At 43.6% G+C, this 22688-nt stretch overlaps 1 non-coding gene across 1 annotated transcript; it reads right to left on the bottom strand.

The window, feature by feature from the left end:
* Positions 1–13228: 13228 nt before the first annotated feature.
* Trnaa-cgc lies at positions 13229–13303 on the bottom strand. Its single transcript has one exon. It is a non-coding gene; the product is annotated as a tRNA-Ala (tRNA).
* Positions 13304–22688: the final 9385 nt, after the last annotated feature.

Raw genomic sequence — 22688 nt, 5'->3', positions numbered from 1 at the left:
AACAGAATGACCACGGGTAATATATTACACAACGAGACGAAGTAAACCCGAAATAAACAATTAAACACTGAATTGTGGAACAGAACATGTTGAGACATGTGACTCAATGTCACCGGTGATTCGATGTAATTCTGGATTAGTTATTGTTCGTATATTGTTCAGTTTATATTTTTTACAAATTATAAGACAGATTCTTTACCAGATGCTACTTTCACAAACTAGTTGCTACTACGAAAATTCCATACGTCCCTGAATTGCATTGTTCCCGAGTGCGGCCAGGGCGGACCGTGTCCGCAGCACGTCCACTTAGTACAGCGTACTACGCATCGCTAATTTTCTTTCAGTCTACTGATCCAGCCATTGACACTGCACTAACAAGATCATAAATACGCTATACACTGCGCTACTGCCAGTATTGGAAAATTGCCTTCCACATAGGAGTAACTGAACGCTTCACACGTGGTCAGATATGGAACAATTGAAGCAGTTTTAGGAGAGAAGTACACGCTATAAGAAACGTTACCTTTTATTCGTTTTTGTTACATAATGCTGAAACAACACAGCTGTAATGTATGGTGTTACCCTAAGCTGTTTCCTATATGCGTTGATGAGTAACTATTTCTTCAGTTAGCTGTGCTTAATAAAAGTACGAAATTACAGATATCTGCTGCATGACCTAATGATTTTGTTAGTACAGTCTCAGTGGCTGAAACAGTAGACTGAAAGAAAATTAGCGATGCATAGTACGCTGTAGTAAGTGGACGTGCTACGGACACGGTCCGCCCTGGCCGCACTCGGGAACAATGCAATTCAGGGACGTATGGAATTTTCGTAGTAGCAACTAGTTTGTGAAAGTAGCATCTGGTAAAGAATCTGTCTCATAATTTGTAAAGAATATAAACTGAACAATATACGAACAATAACTAATCCAGAATTACATGGAATCACACAGAATATATTTCTTCACTGGTTAAGATTTTGTATTCCGTAGCTTACAGCTGCGTAACGTCTAATACTATGAGTTAAAGCTTAATGATGTTCTTCTGTAGGTACATGAAGGTCTGTATTCCGTTGCTCTCAGCTAGTCTACGTAAACTGTAGAATTCGGTCATTAAAACACAAATAACTTCCACAAGACGATTATTCAGTAGTTGAATTTTTGCGTCGTAGAAGTATTTAGAGACTATCGGTCATTAAAACACAAATAACTTCCACAACGCGATTATTCAGTAGTTGAATTTTTGCATCGAAGAAGTATTTAGAGATAATTTTACAAGATGGCAACTGAAATTAGTTCTACATTTCCTGTAAAGAATAGTGTATTGATATTATTTATTTCCTGAAGCTCTCCGAATACTCATGTACTTTGGTATTTCTAGCATACAGGATGGATGGAAGCAGTGTATATGCCCGGAAATCGCGCTATTATCAATGAGGTATTAATAAGCAAATACGTGTCTGTAAGTGAATAATTAAGTTTTATTGTTTGAACAGGTGTTCAGCAACGCATACTACAACTACTTTGTATTCTCCAGCCGATTAATTGCCGCAGTAAATGGCGCTTTGAGCTGACGATGATTTAACGCGTTCCTCTAATCAGCCCGCATGCTATTTTCGAGAACAATTGCAAGTGTGTGCGTGACGTGTGTTATCGATCTGCGGGTCGCGAGTAGAGTTACCTGCCGCGGCGCACAGCGTGTAACGCGCATTGTGTACGCTCGTTCCGTGCTCAGGCGACCAGCCCACCATTCAGCGCCACGCCAATGGCTCAGTTACACGCTGCTCTCCAGCCTGCTACGTCGCACAACACCGCTAACGCTGTTTCTTTGTCCGTTGTGTTTCTGTGACAGCAATTGAAACGCATTTCTGTGATGCAACCTTAGACAAGTTAGTCGCGTGTACTGAAATAAGCTCGTCTAAGCTTAGTTGTTGCGTCTGTGCAGAATAATAGGATAAATCTTCTTTTGTAGCCTGTATCGCGGGCAACGGAGCTTCAGTCTTCCTGTGATTGTGTAAAGCCTTATTTACCTTTGTTGTCAAGTTAGGTGCTGATAGTCCACACATTCTGTAACCTCACTTTACCTTGTTATACGACCGTAATATACAGAAGAAGCGGATTATTATAACCTCCTCGAAGACTACGATTTTTGGCTCGAAAGACATGACATAACAGGACGTTCCAGATTAATCCAAATTCACAGTATTATGTTTTCCACATGAATGAAGATAGACTGTTGGGCTAAATACATTATTGGCCACTAAAAGTGCTACACCAAGAAGAAATCCAGATGATAAACGGGTATTCATTTTGGACAAATATATTATAGTAGAACTGACATCCGATTACATTTTCACGCAATTTGGGTGCGTAGATCCTGACAAATCAGTACCCAGAACCACCACCTCTCGCCGTAATAACGGCCTTGATACGCCTGGACACTGAGTCAAACAGAGCTTGGATGGCGTGTACAGGTACAGCTGCTACCCATGCAGCTTCAACATGATACCACAGTTCATCAAGAGTAGTGACTGGCGTATTGTGACGAGCCAGTTGCTCGGCCACCAATGACCAGACGTTTTCAATTGGTGAGAGATCTGGAGAATGTGCTCGCCAGGGCAGCAGTCGAACATTTTCTGTATCCAGAAAGGTCCGTACAGGACCTGCAACATGCTCTCGTGCATTATCCTGCAGAAATGTAGGGTTTCGCAGGGATCGAATGAAGGGTAGAGCTACGGGTCGTAACACATCTTAAATGTAACGTCCTCTGTTCAAAGTGCCGTCAGTGCGAACAAGAGGTGACCGAGACGTGTAACCATTGGCACCCCATACCATCATGCCGAGTGATACGGCAGTATGGCGATGACGAATACACGATTCCAATGTGAGTTCACCGCGATGTCGCCAAACACGGATGAGACCATCACGATGCTGCAAACAGAACCTGGATTCATCTGAAAAAATGACGTTTTGCCATTCGTGCACCCAGGTTCGTCCTCGAGTACACCATCGCATGCGCTCCTGTCTGTGATGCAGCGTCAAGGGTAACCGCAGCCATGGACACCGAGATGATAGTCTATGCTGCTGCAAACGTCGTCGAATTGTTCGTGCAGATGGTTGTTGTCTTGTAAACGTCCCCATCTGTTGACTCAGGGATCGAGACGTGGCTGCACGATTCGTTACAGCCATGCGGATATGATGCCTATCATCTCGACTGCTACAATCCGACGTCTATCAAAGTCGGAAACGTGATGGTACGCATTTCTCCTCCTTACACGAGGCAGCACAACAACGTTTCACCAGGCAACGCTGATCGACCCCTGTTTGTGTATGAGAAATCGGTTTGAAACTTTTCTCACGTCAACACGTTGTAGATGTCGCCCCCGGCGCCAACCTTGTGTGAATGCTCTGAAAAGCTAATCATTTTCATATCAGAGCATGTTATTCCTGTCGGTTAAATTTCGCGTCTGTAGCACGTCATCTTCGTGGTGTAGGAATTTTAATGGCCAGTATTGCATTAACACATCGAACTGAACGTAGAGTAAAATAAGATAATTTGGCAGTATTTGCAACAGCAAGTGTTGTTTTATTACTTCGAAATAACAAAAATTGTTATAATTAATTTTCTAAAGTGAATAAACACACTGAGGTGACAGAAGTAATGGAATATCTCCTAACATCGCACTGAACCTCCTTTTCTCTGGTGTAGTGCAGGAACTCGAAGTGATATGCACTGAAGAAGTCGTTGGAAGCCATCTGCAGAAATACTGAGCCACGCTGCGTTACAGCCGTCCATAATTACGAAAGCGTCGCCGATATAGGATTTTATGCTCGAACTGTCCTCTCCATTACGTACCATAAGTATTCAATGGGATTCATGTCGGACGATCTGGATGGCCAGATCATTTACTCGAACTGTATAGAATATTCTCGAAACTATTCGGGAACAATTGTGGCTCAGTAAAATGGCGCACTGTCGTCCGTAAAAATTCCATCGTTGTTTGGGAACCTGAGGTCCATGGATGGGTGCAACTGGTCTCCAAATAACTGAACATCCAAAGGACATAGTCCTTTCCATGTAAACACAGCCCACACCGTTATGGAGCTTACAGCGTCTTGTTGACAACTGGAACCCATGGCTTCGTGGGGGCTGCGCCACACTCGAACCCTGCCATCAGGTCTCACAAGCTGCAATCTGGACTAATCTGGCCTGGCCACGATTCTCCAGTAGTTTGGGGACTAACCGACATGGTCACGAGCCCAGGAAGAGTGCTGCAGGTGATGTCGTGCTGTTAGCAAAGGCACTCGTGGCAGTCGTCTGCCGCCATAGCCCATTAACGCCAAATTTCGCCGCACTGTTCTAACAGATACGTTCGTCATGACTATTGCTGTTATTTCACGCAGCGTTGCTTGTCTGTTAGCACTGACAACTCTACGCAAATGCCGCTGCTCTCGGTCGTTAATTGAAGGCTGTCGGCAACTGTGATGTCCATGGTGAGAGGTAATACTTGAAATTTGATATCCTCAGCAGAATCACGACAATGTGGATCTCAGAATACTGAATACTTCAAGGCTTTCCGAAGTGGAATGTCCCATGTGTCTACCTGCAACTACCATTCCGCGTTCAGAGTCTGTCAATTCCCGTCATGCGGCCATAATCAAGCCGGAAACATTTTCACGTGAATCACCTCAGTACAAATAACAGTTCCGTCAATGCACTGCTCTTTTATACCCTTGTGTACGCGATACTACCGACATATGTATATGTGCATATCGATATCCCATTACTTGCGTCACCATAGTGTATGTGAGTAACGTATTACTAAAGCATTACGTTTTTTTTATTGACGCTGTTCATAATTTTAGATAAACTACGTATACCGAGGAAGATAATTCTGCAATAGGTAAGGTAATCCTGCAATAGTAGTAAGGTAGTGTACCAAAACAAAATATCATTCACGCTAAAGCATCAGGCCTCAACCTCAGAAGTGAACAGGTTCTCCCGTGTCCTTGCCGCCCGGGGCAGACAGGCTGCCCTTTTCTCCTCGCCGTCACCTTGCAACGTTTAAATAGAAAAATTCTCACTCCATTAAACTTTAGGGGTCCTCAATTCCTTTGTTTGTACCAAGTAAAATTTTCACTTAACCTACTGTACACCGAAACTTAATTATCTATGGATTTCGCCAGAGCTTTACAATTAATGGCGAATAGTTATTAACAAAATGAAACTATCCTAAATCGCTACATATTACACATTTGCTTACAAACACAGGCCTCTAAAATGTCCATTCTCATCTGTGAGGCACTTTACGCGTACTAAATGAATTAACAATACAGGTCTTTTCATCCCTGAATAACAATTAAACAAAGAAAATAGATCTCTAGGGGTTCTTTACAATGTTGGAGACATCTTATACTAACTAGCCTATTTCTTGCGTAAATGTGGTCGATTGTCCATTAAGGAGCAAATTGTGGAGTCAATCAGGACAGGTATCATGGCTCGGGAGGATCGGTATGCAATTCACAACACCACCACCACAATCTACCTCTCCATGTCCTACGATTCTGCATGCTCACATCTCTTAGATTATCTGGGTCTAAGTTACTTATTACCTAAAACATTTACATATCACAATGTGGTCTTACGTATCCATTTTTTTCTTTTTTTTTTTACTTTCACTCGTTCCTCTAATCTACCTCCAAGACAAGTTAGATGTTTTATTACTGTTCCTTTACCACACACAAACAGCCAATACAGGTGACGTATCCGCTCATCCATGAGGATATGAGCAGGATAACACACCATCAAATGCTAAGTAGACAATTACACAGCACAAGAGAATAATACACAAAATCAAAACTCACTGAAACGATACCACCTGGAGTTGTTACCTCTCAGTCCACACTCATACTTTAGCCAACTCGGACGTTGTGCTCTTTGTTCTATCAAGTTTAGTTCACTGAGGACACCATTACGGCGTTGCTCACTTGAAAAAATCTCATAGAAACATTATATCTCCACTTTAGTCACTGCACCAATTCCTGGTACTCGCAATTTTTCTCACTCTATCGTCCTCAGCATCTCGTCCCCTTTAGTGCGTTTTGTTCCCTGTGAACCAAATCATGCACAGATACCGCATACCACACACAACTAATTCAAAGCTAAGGGCACAATTTACATTTACTTCTTATTCTAAAAAGGATCATCATCTTTCGCTCAAATGGATGACATTAATGGCTACAAGCAGTACTCCCTTCTGTTACCTCCATGGGCTTCCTCTTTAGTTAGTCCTGCCTTCATTCCTCTGGATGGTTTATCTCCAGGATCCTTAACTTGCCTCCATCTGATTTTCCTCGCTATGGTCTGTCATGCACTCTTTATAGAGTTCAGCTCTCCCTCGGGGGCCGGCCGCGGTGGCCGTGCGGTTCTAGGCACTCCAGTCCGGAACTGCGTGACTGCTACGGTCGCAAGTTCGAATCCTGCCTCGGGCATGGATGTGTGTGATGTTCTTAGGTTAGTTAGGTTCAAGTAGTTCTAAGTTCTAGGGGACTGATGATCTCAGATGTTGAGTCCCATAGTGCTCAGAACCATTCTCCCTCGGGGTCTCTCAAATTCATCACTACCGATGTCAGTAACACTTCATAGCGCTGCGTCTCTGCACACCACTGTAACATAAATACAACAACACACAAAATTCGGTGCCTTCTCCGACCGACCATTGGTCCCGTCGCTACTTCGGCGCGAGCCATTACTCCACATAAGCGCATCTACGGCGAGTTTCCCCGTCATCACACATAGCGAAAGGTTTACCTTTCCTAGCGTAATTTCTTCTTGTTTCCCTTACAAGCGATCATCGCTCCTCTAGAGCAAATCACGACCATAATGTACTAATATCTTCCTTCGACACTCGTTATCACAATTCATGCCTAACATATGACCAGGCAAAGACAGCAAAGAGTACCAAATCCTTCTCACACGATGTTGTAGAGTACTATTTTTATACCAAGCTAGTTTGTTGCCTACGAGAGATGACACTTCTGCCCGTAGTTCTTACTCGATCCAACTCTTGATATTAGATATGTGATACAAACCTCTAGGCATACGAAACCTGATAGTTTCTATTTTAATCACGTTCTGATGAGCGACACGCCTCACCCGAAAGTGTCTAGAGCAGAAATTGAAAAATTTTCTGCTTATGTAGTGGTGTCTTTTGGATAATCTATGATTTCTAACGAGAACTATATCTCCTATTTCAAGGGTTAATTGTCTTATACGCCCCTTTGGTCGCCGTTTCCTACTTTGCGCTTCCTTTTTAATACTCGTTATGGCCAACTTTACTGCTTCCCTATGTCGTTGTCACCTTTCTGGTGGCCAATCTACCAGTTCCCTTACTCTGTTGGAAGATGACTGATTTCTCAGGACCAGTGTAGGGCTGAGCTTCGTGGTCCCATGAAGAATTTCGTTCAGTAACTCCTGAAAATCGGCCAGATATTGATCCTACTGACGCTGCTTATTGTGGGTATTCTGCATAGTTTTGCTAAATCCTTCATAACCATTTCTGCGGGATTTTCGGCGGGAAAATAACGGGAAATGAACACCGGCTTTATCCTTTTTTGCCTTAGTGTGTTTAGCCAAGACCTTGACCGAAATTGTGGACCATTTTCCGAGATTAATTTCTTTATGCTTTCTACTTGTCTGAAGAAATTCCTCGCTGTTTATCCGGTCGCAGCGCGCAGTGGGGTAAATGTCACATACTTGGAGACTAACTCCACCACGATAAGAACATACAGATATCCCTGTGTGGTCTGTGGGAGGGGGCCAAACAGGTCCGCCGCTCCTAATTCCTTTAGTCTACTCGGTATTATAGGGTGTAAGGGTGCTCGACAACAATGGGTCGAATGCTTTGCCCTCTGACAAACCTGTGAAACGTCCCCTTAGAAAAATTTATGAATTACTGTGCTGATAAACCTCTTACATTATTTGCTTTTCAAACAGCTGAGCAGAACTGACTGTACTCAGACATTTCGCATTTCGCTCTTTACCTATTATGATCAACACTAAAATGACACACAATATTTTTAGCGCAACGCACTCTGACTTTCAAAAATCTCTACAAAAGAATGGCCCTGACTAACATTAACCTATACCTTTCACAAATAACTTACCTCACAAAAATCTTCGTTACTCGAACTACTGCAATACAGCGAGCGCCACTACTGCCAGCTAAATAAAAGATTCAAACTACTGAAGGCACTAACTACTGATAGGCATAGTTAGCAAATGAAAGATTTTGATACAAAACAAACAATGTATTTACCTTAATAGTGTTGAAAAATCATAATATACATAGCAGTTCATGACATCCAGTCTTACAAATTTCAAAACTCCGCCATTTCTCTCCCCACATCCACCACTGCTGGCGGCTCACCTCCAACTGCGCAACGCTACGCGCTGTTCACATCCAGCTGCCCAACACTACAATGGCAGACAACAATGCAAACTAGCCACAGACTGCACACAGCACAGCCAGTGACTTTCATACAGGGCGCTACGTGGCGTTACCAATAAGAAAACATAAACAGCCTACTTACACCTGAGCCGGGTGTCTAGCGTCTCTGGCCGATCGGTTTCTGTCTCAGTAATGGTGTTGATCTGCCTCGAGTCCAGAACTAAACTGATCGACCCGTTCTTCTTCACAACTGGATGTATTAGGCTGTTGTATGAGCTTACCGCCGGTTCTATTATACCTTGCTCCAGCATAATTTCCTGTTCTATGGCTGCACGGTGCACACAGGTATGTGATACGTTTCCGCAGCAAACGGCGTATGGGGTTTCACTTTAAATTAGTACTGGAAATTTTCTATGGGCCCAGGCGAATCTGAAAAAACGATTTGGTACCTTCTGAGAATCCCACGAAGTTGTTCCCCTATCTTCGTCGATCCTAAATGCCGCGTTTTCTCGCGGATTACCTCCTCTACTGTTTTCTCGTTATCCTGATCTCCTTCCTCGGTATCTAGAATGCATAGGCACACTTCGGTGTCATCTTCCTCGCCGATCACGCACATACCAAGGGACCTACACCCCACTCCTTCTTCTATGCGTCCCTCATCGAAAGCAACAGTCATTCTTGTTTTATGATCACTCAAATGGACGCACATATTATCAAAATCTAGAACGGGCTTATAATGTCTCAGAAAGACCAGGCCAAGCACTGCCTCAACTGCTAGTGACGGCACTATCAGGAACAGGGCCGTAAGGTCGCACGACTGACAAGTAAAGTCGATGTACGCCTGCTCTTTTGTCTGTACACTCTTATTCCCTACGGCACCATGCGCTCTTGTTTTCTGCAAAGGAAGTGTCGGCCACAGACTCTCCACGCTGCACCGCGCGAACACATCTCTCATTACCGATGCCTTGCTTCCCGAGTCAAGTAGACAGGGAATCGTAATTTCGTTAATTGTTATGCTGATTGTAGGGCATTCGACCGAGTTTACTACTGTTGTTTCCTCTAGCAACACGTCTTGGATGTCTTCGAATTCCAAGCACACTGCGTTGACATCGTAAGCTTTATCATTCTGCCTCGCAGATGTGCTCGCTCCTATCACTGCTAGTCACGATTCCCGACGTTCGATGCCATTGGAATTATCGTGTGGCTCCACCGACCTCCCGTCCGTTGTGTTCAACATATGATCATTAACGGGCCAGTGCCGATCTTCCCTAAAGCGTCTCTATCGCTGCGCCATGGGCTCGAAGGGCCACACCCACGCCTGTCATTACCACGATCATGATTATTATTGCCAGCAAACTGAGGCCTCCAAATCTGGTTGCGCCTCTGCCTATAATTCCCGTCATGATTGCCTTCGAACCTAACTACATTTTGCTGCTGATTTACATTTCTTTCAACACCTAATTCTTGCAGCAGGTTCTGAAAACCACTAACGTCATCCATACCTCTTCCCGAAATTGTAATTTCTTTGCGCAATTTATTCGGAAGTTTAGTTAGACAAATTCTATTAATCAAGAAACTGATTACTTTTGACGAGTTCTTTGTTAAATTCCACGGGGTGTTTGTATGTACTGTCAGCATAGTTTTCTCGCATCAAGATGCTGAACCTTACGCGTTCTTGCATTCTCCGAGACCAGAAATCGTTGAGGAAAGCCGTGTTAAAGTCCTCGTATGTTAGACAGTCCTTAAGCATTATTTGCATTCGGGTAGCCGATTCACCTCTCAGGTGACTGCACGCTAATTTTATTCTCAGCACATCACCCCTTGAGTGAGGTAGCGAGTGCTCAAATTGTTTTAGCCACACCGAAGGCGCTATGTCGTGATTCAGGTCTGGGAAAAGAGAGTATGATTGTACTGAGTGGGTCAGACGAAAAATACTTTCGCGAGCAATGATAAAGGGAGCCAACAGTTGCATTCACATCACAAGACGGTAACTCAGACTACTGGCAGTCTAAGGAGTGACTAATGATAATCTTGGTGAGTCTACCTGACGCAAAACATGTAAAAATACGCCAAAGCCAGAACCGGCAGTCTCGATTCCGCCTGCAGATACTGTGCTTAGAGCGCACGGAACAAGAAAGGAATCACTACAACCAAGGTAGGAGAATCGCCAACCAACCTACAATTAAGAAAGCTGTCAAACTTACACGCCTCACCGGACAGCGGCGCCAAGGCGAGGAAACATACACTGCTATTACATACACTAACGCCCAGGGCAGGTAACTGGGGCATTAGTGGCCACCAGGCAAGAAAATACCACTGGCTGAACTTAACAATTGTAACAAGATAAAGGTAGTAAATAGTAATTATAAGCCCAGACAAGCTAATCAGATCCACCTTCCCCAAGTACTCCACTCGGTACTCTTCCCTCGGCGACACTAAGAGCAGCAACACGAACCCAAGTCACTGGAGAATCTCGAGATTTCACAATGGCGGAGGTTTCTCTACTCGAACTGAAATGCACTCAACTTTAAACGTGCAGGGTCCGGTTTCGACAAGGTCGTGCACCATCGCGACCAAAGCCCATCGATCCAGCAGTCCATGCACGCCACCAGTGGTCCTGGCATTTTCTCGCTGTGTGGGGACCTGGCTCCTCCTGCATCCCCAACCGAACTACTCACTCACGTGACACGGAAGAACCACGACGTCACCCCAAAGATAGGGCCACAGTTACTACATATCGATAACGCCACTGCTGCAATGAGTGGACAGGCAATGCTTGCGAAACCAAGTGTTGCCAGTCATCACAAGAAGAAGACAAACAACCACAACCATGTCAACTAAACGATAGAGACTGGCCTCCAACACAGGACAGAAACCTACTACAGCATCAATTCGAGGAGCAGCATGGCTTACAGTTCATCCGCAACTGCCATTTTGCCTCCTCGCCCACACTTCCTACCCCAAGTTCTGTTATGGTCGCGCTGGGGCCACCTATTTGTTCGTCACCCATGGTCAACTGGCCTTGTGGGTGCACTTCCCCACTTTCGCACTCTGTGTCAGCTGGCAATGCTGCCACGCTCTCCACACTACTGTTTCCAACATTTAGCACATCCATTTCTACTATACTCTTAGAGAACACCCTGGTGATTAATCTGACTCATTACCTATCTCTATCATTATAACCACTGTCTCCTACACCCTACACAGCGTACAAGAAGAATAAAAATATTAATTACCTAAGTTCATGTTCTAAAATACCTGTCAATTTTACAATAGAAAACAACACACCCAAACAACAGAATACAACACAAATGAAGACAACGCTGACTTCAACACAAGCAGATTTGTGCTATGATATTAAAGGAAAAAATTATTGGTACACAAAAATTTTGTTACAATTAGTACATTCTAGTTGCTGATCAGAAGGACCTGTGACTCGAAATCCTGGCAGGGTCGCCACATCCAACGCAACCTTACTATGGGTGGTACTGGTAAGACTCGATCTAGTAGCAAGATTACCATCTCTTATGTCCTACAGCTTCTGTAAGTTACCCTTGGTAGTACTGGTTTAACAAATTCATGTGGTCCGTGAAATTCCAGGCCCCTGCGAGTTACTGCTGGGGTAGGTATTAATAATTTATAGCAGCTGGGCTTAACCAACCAGTAAAAATTTGAAGGCAACTTTTAATGTAATATTTAGAACCACTACAGAAGGCACCTATGCACACAATGTTGGTTAGGTATGCCAACTGGCTGGTTTTGTTGCTGTTGTGTGGAGAAGCCTCTATTGTTGCCAAAATGTGTTTGCTGTTGCTGATAATTTTGATGATGCTGATAATTAAAATTTTGTTTGTTATTAAAATTATGTTGGTAGTTCTTATCATTTCAAGAGTGTCTAACGAAAACTGTCACTTTCAGGTAAAACTTGCCATATCAGGTTTCCTTTACTCGTTCCTAATACTAGATAGAGCGATAGTTGAAGAGTTGTTTTGATAGATATAAAGGATAGTAAAACAGTAGGCAGCAGTGCAGAAAACTAAAGAAGAAATAGCACTACTACGGCTCAGGGCCCTGTGCACGCTACAGCACATGTTCATCGAAGTGTAATGAATCCCCTGAGGTCAAAAGCTGCAAATACATTTTAGTTTCTGCGTTACAGGCCAAGCCAGTGGAATTGCAAAAGCAAATTGTTGTATCCAGTCCAAAGGCTGAATCTGTGTTCTATCATTTTTAAATACCTTAAATTTCCTAACGGATAGAAAGTACTTGTAATCAAAATTATCGTCTCTGAATGTCTGAGCAGGTTCAGGATTGTATGAGAATGTGTTTGCCTGTGTCTTTTCGGAATCTAAGTCCCGTACTCTCTGTAAATTACGTACGTTATACTGGCTGTGTGAGTGTGACAAATGTTCAGAACGTGGCGTATGCTGTGACGTGTTAGAGGCTGAAACATTTTTTATTTCTGTCACTTCTTGCTGTAAAGATGACAATTTTCTACATAATGTATTATTGGACATACGTATCTCACTGACTGTCTGCTGTATATTATGAAATTCAGGTGTTTGGTTGAACAAAACTGGTGACATATCATTTGATTTCGAGTCATTGTCATTTTCGATAACGTCCATACGACTGCACAATTCATCAAATTTTTCAGTCAGTGCCTGTATCTGACCTACTACATGGCTTAGCCACAGCCTGGGGGATGTTTCCAGAATGAGAATTTCACACTGCAGCGGAGTGTGCGCTGATATGAAACTTCCTGGCAGATTAAAACTGTGTGCCCGACCGAGACTCGAACTCGGGACCTTTGCCTTGCGCGGGCAAGTGCTCTACCAACTGAGCTACCGAAGCACGACTCACGCCCGGTACTCACAGCTTTACTTCTGCCAGTACCTCGTCTCCTACCTTCCAAACTTTACAGAAGCTCTCCTGCGAACCTTGCAGAACTAGCACTCCTGAAAGAAAGGATATTGCGGAGACATGGCTTAGCCACAGCCTGGGGAATGTTTCCAGAATGAGATTTTCACACTGCAGCGGAGTGTGGAAAACATCCCCCAGGCTGTGGCTAAGCCATGTCTCCGCAATATCCTTTCTTTCAGGAGTGCTAGTTCTGCAAGGTTCGCAGGAGAGCTTCTGTAAAGTTTGGAAGGTAGGAGACGAGGTACTGGCAGAAGTAAAGCTGTGAGTACCGGGCGTCAGTCGTGCTTCGGTACCTCAGTTGGTAGAGCACTTGCCCGCGAAAGGCAAAGGTCCCGAATTCGAGTCTCGGTCGGGCACACAGTTTTAATCTGCCAGGAAGTTTCATATCAGCGCACACTCCGCTGCAGATTGAAAATCTCATTCTGTTCAGTAAGTTGTTTGTAACTGTTGTCTTGTTTTTCATTAAGTTGTCTATAATTGTTGTCTTGTTTTTCATTAAGTTGTTTGAAAGTTTCATTAAGTTGTTTGTTCGATTCATTAAGTTGTCTATAGTTGTTGTCTTGTTTCTCATTCGACTGTTTGAGATTTTCATTAAGTTGTAGCAATACTGCCATGCCAAAATTAGGGACTCTATTCTCTGTGCTGTGTGATGGTGTATCTACATTTGACACGTTTTTTGTAACCATTTGGTCATTGTCTGATTCATGAAAAGGTTCGCTTTAATTGGATGTGCACTGTTGGTCACTACATCGGAATCAAATAAATCTGACGTAATTTGTGTGCATTGTTCATCTTCGTTTGAAACATTTATCTGTTCACTGTGTAAATTTTGCAAATCATGTGTGTAAAACGGGGCAGCGTTCATTGTAGCGGAATGTGCCGCATCATCAATTGTCGCTAAATTTACTGTGGGCATAATTGAATTTGTTTGCTCATCATTTAGATTAGAACCATTACTGGTGGTCGGCATGCACTGATTATCTATAATTGGAGGATTATCATTATGATACTGAGTGTCGCTAGTACTATCAGTCAAATTACTGAAGTTGGCTTTTTCACTCATTGCGCTTTGAGATGTACTGTTAGCAGCTTTTCACGGCATTTTCAAAAGTTAAAGGTGGGCACAAAATCAAACAAAGACAAAGCAAAATAGAACAAATATAATAACAACAAAGAGCAATAAATTGCCAATGATCTGTGAATGAAGGAGTGACAAATTAGTAAATGCGTTGCGCCAGATGCAAACTACATTTAACATAAGGTAAATAAGAGCAGATATTCACAAACAAATTCGTTCCTGGCAGGGTCGCCAAGTGTAACCTCCAACAAATTAAAAATAGTTACAACATTCACATTTTTGTGTAACCTCCCCACAGAAAAATTCCATAACCTGCCAATAATACAATGTGACTAACCTCCTAATAAAAAATGTGAGTCATATATAACCTTTCAATAATTAACTGAATGTGAATCTAAACTGGTAAATTTGCACGTAAGCAGTGCTGCGTCATGGGCCTGAAAAGTCATTCTGAATAAACTGACGATTTTTACCTCAATGAAGTCGCTGGACAACGCGTATATATCTGCTCCTATAAGAATTTTTTCTGGCACAGTCCAGTGCAATGCTGGCCACTAGATTTTGTTATGTATGAGAAACAACTGATTTTATTTGCGATAATTGGCATGACTATGGATAGGAGAAATTAGTAAAAACTTTAAATTCAGATGAATGACTGTCAAAAGTTATGTTTCTAAGAAAGATTATTATTGAAAAATTATTGAAAATATATTTACATGTGACTTTGATATAACAACAGTACAAAATGAGTTGTTGCAAATTACATATGCCCGCGACAGTATAATAATAATAATTTTTGCTTTTACCTTATAGGCCTACTAAATCTCTCAGGCACCTCCATCGTTCTCCACGACCGGCCTTGGTAATACCATATAGGACACAAGTGCTCTCTGCGAGCTATATAACTAGACAACTGCTCTCTAAGAGCTACCTGACCCAACCGCCCGACTGCGAGCTACTACTACAACTGCTGCCGACACTGCTCTCTGGTCTGCGATTCTACTGTACCATACATATTGCAGGCATCGCGTGAGCGATCTATCAAAATTACATCTACTCTAGTGCGCTAGCAATAAATTCCTTAGTCATGGACCTCTTACAACCTCTAATATGCTCAAGATGACTGAAATTCTCGCTAAAGTTCGCTAGGTCATCGAGGTAAATATAAATACATCAAAATTTTAACCAGGAAAAAAACATTATCTAAAATTCTGGACAGGACACACACTTGTACTCATAAAGATTACATTCGGTAATGAAAGCTGTCACAGGTTTAGATTCTTCGGCTAGTAGAACATGACAGTAGGCCTGAGTAAGGTCGAGAGTTGTAAAAACGTTGGCATTCTTAAACCAGCCAAAACATGATTGCAGATCAGGTAATGGTATTGATTGCAGAACTACCTTCTTATTCCAGGCTTTATAAATCACTTCCGGGCCTACCCTGTCCTGTGCGTTGGGTAGTTCGAATATGGGGTATGGATAGGGGGTGATAGCCCCCTCTCTCGACATTTCGTCTACGCACAACCTGAGGTGTTTTATACGAGGTGGAGAGAGACGATACGTAGGTGCCTTACCAGTATGTTGTCAGTAAGCTCGATTTTGTTTTCCTCTTCTTTCACTACACCCAAGCAATCTGTCACTACATAGCCATACTCATTACCCAACTGGCATGCCTGTTGAGGGGATAGATGACTGAAACCATAACTATCCTTAACTCCCTACACCGTAACCACCCTAGATTGATTCTAGTAGCCCTTCCCGTCCACCGCTTACAAAACTTGTAATGATACACTCTGTAAAAGCCAAAAGAGAACTTGCCTCTCCTCCAATCAGGAATCAGACCAACATGTCTGATAAAATCCGCTCCCAAAACAGCAGACACTGAAAAATTTCGAGCTGCCTTCACCTTGATCTTTCATGTGGAATTTTCAGTCCGGACCTTAACAGTAACTTCCCCCTACAACAGCAGCTCCTCAGAATTAGCTACTCTACACCTCTCTCCTGCGTCACCAAACTGGGGAAGCTTACATAAGACAGCTTGTGCCAAATACCGATGTTCGTTAATCGAACTCTAAGAACTACCCGAACCAAATGCGCACAAACTTGTTCACAGTTAAACAAGCAGAAACCTTGAAGAAGTGGTGGCCACGATCTTCCTACATAACGTCGGAAGTTGAGGCGAGGCGGCCTTTCGCTTATGTCATCTGTCAGAGCTGCTCCTCGACAGAGTACAGTTCCTCGCCAAGTGCCTTTCAACCTGGCTCCTACAACACCACAGATGAGACAGACAATCGTGATTACTCAATGACGCCGCGCTCTTGGGTGGCCGACGAAGTTTTTGCTCGCTCATGACCCGAGTGCTATCAGCATGGCACATGGCCTCCGAGATTACCCCATCCAGCTGCTGAAAGTTTCTCGTCTTTCACTAAAATCGGCTCTAGATCTATCACTTCGTCGTGTCCCTTCCAAGATGTTACGGACTATTTCGTGTTGCTGAAACTCTAAACCCAAGCTTCTGACGGCACCCTTGATCGTTTTCACATACCTTTCCAATAACTCGTTGTGGCCCTGCATCCCAAGGCAATTTTTCTCTGTCGACTGGTGACAGGCACATGAAGACAAATAGTCTGTACAGATTTTTCGTCAAAACTCTGAAAATGGCAAGACACCGCACATCGTGTCGAAGGTTTGCTCCAAACGGCCCTTAACCCAAGTACAGAGTATTTGGTATAGTCGCACATCACATACAACAAACATCTCCCCACGATCCTGCAACTGTCACAAGTACAGGCACCGCTGAACATCCTCGCTACATACTACTGACAGTACTCCACCTTGTGATTCCCGGCTTGCCGGCCGCGGTAGCAGAGCGGTTCTAGGCGCTTCAGTCCTTCAGTCCGGAACCGCGCAACTGCTACGGTCGCAGTTTCGAATCCTGCCTCGGGAATGGATGTGTGTAATGTCCTTAGGTTAGTTAGGTTTAAGTAGTTCTAAGTTCTAGGGGACTGATGACCTCAGATGTTAAGTCCCATAGTGCTCAGAGCCATTTGAACCATTTTTGTTTATGCTCTTCACGGGTATGCTGCTGCATATCATCGTCTTCACTACACGATATTTCGGCGATCCATCTGGCCGCCATCTTCAGATGCGACCACTGAGTACACAGACACGCCGACATGTAGTGAAGACGATGATTTCCGGCAGCATACACGTGAAGAGCATAAACAATACTCCATCTTACCGCAACATTCCTTCTAGCAGGTTGGGTAGTTTAGTAAACTGAGAAAAGGGTTCAATTGGCTCTGAGCACTATGGGACTTAACATCTGAGGTCATCAGTCCCCTAGAACTTAGAACTAATTAAACCTAACTAAGCTAAGGACATCACATACATCCATGCCCGAGGCAGGATTCGAACCTGCGACCGTAGCGGTCGTGCTGTTCCAGACTGAAGCGCGTAGAACCGCTCGGCCACTGCGGCCGGCGAGAAAAGGGAGCACAGGATTACTCGCTAATAGGGTGACTACCGCCCGAGTTCTGTTGCTAGATGTCTCAGCATCACTATCACAACTACTCAACCCCTGGATTCTCGCAACTATTTCCGTAACTGAGTCCTGCAACTGTTCACAATGCACATCTGTGGGCATGACGCAACGCAAATCCTGAACTGTTAGCATAGTGGAGCACTGGTGCTCTAATTCTACAAATCTGCGACCGTGAAGGCTCCTCAATTTCAAAGCAGGACACTAACGAGCTAAGCTCCGCTAACGCACACTGAATGCTGGCGACGGCGTCGCTCACGCGTCCTGCTGGAAGTCCGCTGGGGTGACAGACAGGCCGGCCCACTGCCTCCCTCAGCCGCCGCGCTAACCCGGCCGCGCTCCCGGAAGCGTCACCTCCCCTAGTAGCCAACTCGTAGGCAAGCTCCTCTTTCCGCAATCCAGCGACATCGGACGCCTCCCTCGCACCCATGCTGAAACAACAGCAACAGTAGTGTTCGAATAACCAAGAGAATTCCACCAGCAAAATAGCGACCCAAAATTTAGTAAATGCAATTTTTAGTTTTTTACCCCACTGACTGCAATCACGCACGCCATCGACAGTACAGCCCAAACACGCTCTGTTACCAAAGATGGAACAGAGTGGTGGTGCAGGAGTTGACAGACGTACGTAATAAGATTCCAATGAACTAAGTTCCATCCTTTATTACATGCAAATATTTAAACAGAATATTCATCAAAGAGGTGAACCCCCTGTTAGCCTTACTAGGAAAAAGAACGCTAAGCGAAGAAAGCTTTTTTTAAATAAAACTTTTAACATCAATTACCAGGGAAAATTTCAATTTAAGCTTTTATTCCCCATTTATTTTTAAGAAAGAACTAATATTATGAATCAGCATGGCATAAGCCTACTTGGAATCAACCAAAGCAACTTTCAAATTATGTATTGGGTTCGCCTTCCCGCATTTAGAGTACACAATTTTAAAACGCTCACAGATAATTTTTACCTAAAAAACGAATCGCATCAACTAACATGGCAGACAGAAATCATGCAGATCTTACTAGCAATCAACGAGAAAAGAACTGAATTTACGCGTTCAGTTCACCATCCTGCATTTCAGAATAAATAATATTAAAATGCCCACAGGTAATTTTTACGCAATACACAAGCCAATTACTACACTGAATTGATGGTCCACACATTAACATTTTCCACATACAGCACTCGTAAAATGTGGACGACACCTTTTTCAACAATAATCGAATGAATAACAAAATATATACGATACTCGAAGGGCCACCCAAAACGTCATGGAGTCAGTACAATAACCACGATGCGCACCATTAAAGTACTTCAGTGCAACCAACTAAGTTACCCAAGCATCTGAACAGTGAATATGTCTTTACTAGCCGTAACCGCCATTCGAATCCACATAGGCTGAACAGCTACAAACGGTCATCTCGACCAACATCACTTTTTATATGGCTGTTTAACGTCGCTCAGAGTCCACAATTCGGCGAATGGCGATATGCAGCAGATCCAGGTGGTCTCTCGTAAAACTCTTCATGCCCACTCGATACAACAACGTCTTGTAACTTCCGGCTGACCGACTAAGTGCCCCGACCAGTCCAACGGATCAGCAGGGCAAAGACTGCAGCCACTCTGCGCCAGCCGTCTCAGTCACAGCGAGAAGTTTCCGTCGTCCACCTCCGGAAGATTCTGCCCGCACGCCGCCGGCAGCACGCGTGGTCGATCCCGGCAGAGGCGAAGACGTGAAAGGAAACGTGGCATCTAGTGCAATAAGATAATCTTTGGATCTATCTTTTCTCGCAGAAGTGCAGAGTGACAGATCCTGTTTAGTGTTATTGTGATTGCCTGAAAAGCCCATAGAGATGTATGTTACAGAATCCAGCGCCTGCCCCTGCTCAGGACTATCACTTCAGAGAGACTAGCGCAGAGTGAGAAAATGAAGGCAGGACAGAAAAAAGGTTAGCATCCGTCGTAGTGTCATCTGTCCTTCTCATTGCACTGCAGATCTAGGTTTTAACAGTGCGGCTATCATCAGAGCTATAAACGCAAATAACGCAAAAATCAGACCCATGAAAGCACACTGATATAACGCCGTGTCACAGTTGTACACAGTTATAATTCCTGAACTACGTCCCGTTATAAGTCGGCGTGTAGGCTGAACGTAATTATAACGACACATATTCCACTCTAACTCAGGCGTGTACAAGCATTAGTCCAATTGAGGCCGCTGTTTACATATCCGTAAGAAAAAAATGTTCAAATGTGTGTGAAATCTTATGGGACTTAACTGCTAAGGTTATCAGTCCCTAAGCTCACACACTACTTAACCTAAATTATCCTAAGGACAAACACACACACCCATGCCCGAGGGAGGACTCGAACCTCCGCCGGGACCAGCCGCACAGTCCATGACTGCAGCGCCTAGACCGCTCGGCTAATCCCGTGCGGCACAAATCCGTAAGCTAACCTCGGCTGAGGTCATAATGGTCAGCCAGCTGCCCCTATTTATTGCCCATATGTAAAAGAATGGGTTAAGCTAAAAAAATTTTGTACGTAAAAATACAGAGAATTCAAATACTAATTACAATAAAATACAATTTTGTTTTGAGGCATATAAATTCAAAAAATAATTACGAGTGTGACATTACCCTGAATCACTTACCATGAAGTACATCGGAACAATAAATTTTGTTTCCATAAAATATTGGCCCAGGGTTGACAAGTCGGTGTAAAATTATAATTTATCATTCTTAACTTGATTGTATAGTCTAAACGTAAAACATAATCCCCACTGTACACGTATGGACACACTAAGTGGTGAAATTCTGAAACAGGTGTCTCAGTTGCACAGTGAATGTGACATACAGTAAAATGCTTATAAGACGTTTATAAACGAATTCAAGCAAAACATAAATGTCATACATTGATGATAAAAACTTTATTACAAAGTATACATCCTATAAATGCTGGTAAGACGGCTTAGCCGTTTGGTTACATTGTTTGTACTCGTTTGGTGTAATGTCAGAACGTTGCTACACCAGAATTGATCTACTAGATTGAATGTCCCTCCTGGCTCTTCACCAAGCGTTCTTATAAACATTTTACTGTATGTCACATTAACGGTGGGCGACCACGTGTGATATCAGAAAGAGAGGACCGTTATTTGGATGCAAGGGCACGACGGTAGCACTTAGTGTTGCACGGCACCTGGCATCTGACCTCACTGCATCCACTTGACGTGTTGTATGGGGGCGAACGGTGTGCATAATGTTTCAGTTCATTGTTGGAGATTTGCTGTGTGTGTACCTCTGATGCGTCTTCACAGAACAGAACGTCTAGAGTGCAGTCGTCAACATACCACGTGGGTGGTCGACCAGTTGGCCAATGTTCTTTCCACAGATGAGTCCCGATTTGGTATGGAGACTGTTTCTCGAAGCATTAGCATCTGGAGAGAATATAAAACACGATTTAGGGACCCGAACAATGTGGAAAGAGACCGATATCGAGGAGGATTGCTAATGGTGTGGGCAGGGATTATGTTGACCACGCGGACACCTTTCATGAAGTTGTATGGGTAAATGAGCGTATGATATTGTTGGCCTGGTGGCCCCATCTGGGGAAGTTCGGCCGCCAAGTGCAAGTCTTATTTCAGTCGACGCCACATTGGGTGACTTGTGGGTCAGTTATGAAGATGAAATGATGATGAGGACAACACATCACCCAGCCCACGAGCGGAGAAACTCTCCAACCCGGCCGGGAATCGAACCCGGGCCCGCTCGCACGGGAGGCAAGTACGTTTCCACCCAGCTAAGCACGCGGACATTGTGCGCGTGAATCGGAACGGTTTAACTGCTGTCAGGTACCGTGAGGTGATCTTGGGATCTCATGTACGGTGCATGGGGGCTTAATTAAATAAAATGCAAATATTTTTGGTAGCTGTATGTCCGATTACGCTGTGTCTCGTAAACGGTTGGCCCTGACTAGTATTATTACGCAATCTGACTGCAAAGAACAACAACAAAGAATGAAATGAAAATTTTCGTTAACACAATTAATTAATTAAGTCCCCAGCAACTATAAAACCTACGAAACCAAGCCGGCCGAAGTGGCCGTGCGGTTAAAGGCGCTGCAGTCTGGAACCGCAAGACCGCTACGGTCGCAGGATCGAATCCGGTCTCGGGCATGGATGTTTGTGATGTCCTTAGGTTAGTTAGGTTTAACTAGTTCTAAGTTCTAGGGGACTAATGACCTCAGCAGTTGAGTCCCATAGCGCTCAGAACCATTTGAACCATTTTTTACGAAACCAAAGCACAAGTGTAATTGTTCTGTGTGTGGGAGTGTGACTCAACGTACACATCTGGCACGGTTCTTCCTCACTAAGACAAGAAATTTTAAATATCATTTATACTGACGTGATAAAAAAATTAGAAATACTATAATTGCGCAAGAGATCCAGAATTACACTCTAATACAAGAACACACGCCAGATGCTTTGTTGACTGAACCTGTAATGATGCATTATTTAAGACATTGAGATAACAAAAAGAAAAGGAAATTTTTTTTCTTTTACCTTCATATATTGACGAAAAGCACTCTAATCATTACAATATTTCCACACCGACTCGTTACTATCACATCTCAACAAGAACTTTTCAGTATCACATCTCAGCAAGCACTGCCTGCTACGAGTTCTCAACAAACACTTTTCA

Source organism: Schistocerca piceifrons, chromosome 1, assembly GCF_021461385.2.
Source record: "Schistocerca piceifrons isolate TAMUIC-IGC-003096 chromosome 1, iqSchPice1.1, whole genome shotgun sequence".
Lineage (NCBI taxonomy): Eukaryota > Metazoa > Arthropoda > Insecta > Orthoptera > Acrididae > Schistocerca > Schistocerca piceifrons.
The sequence above is the reverse complement of the archived record's forward strand: the minus strand, read 5'-3'. Positions and strand labels throughout refer to the sequence as shown.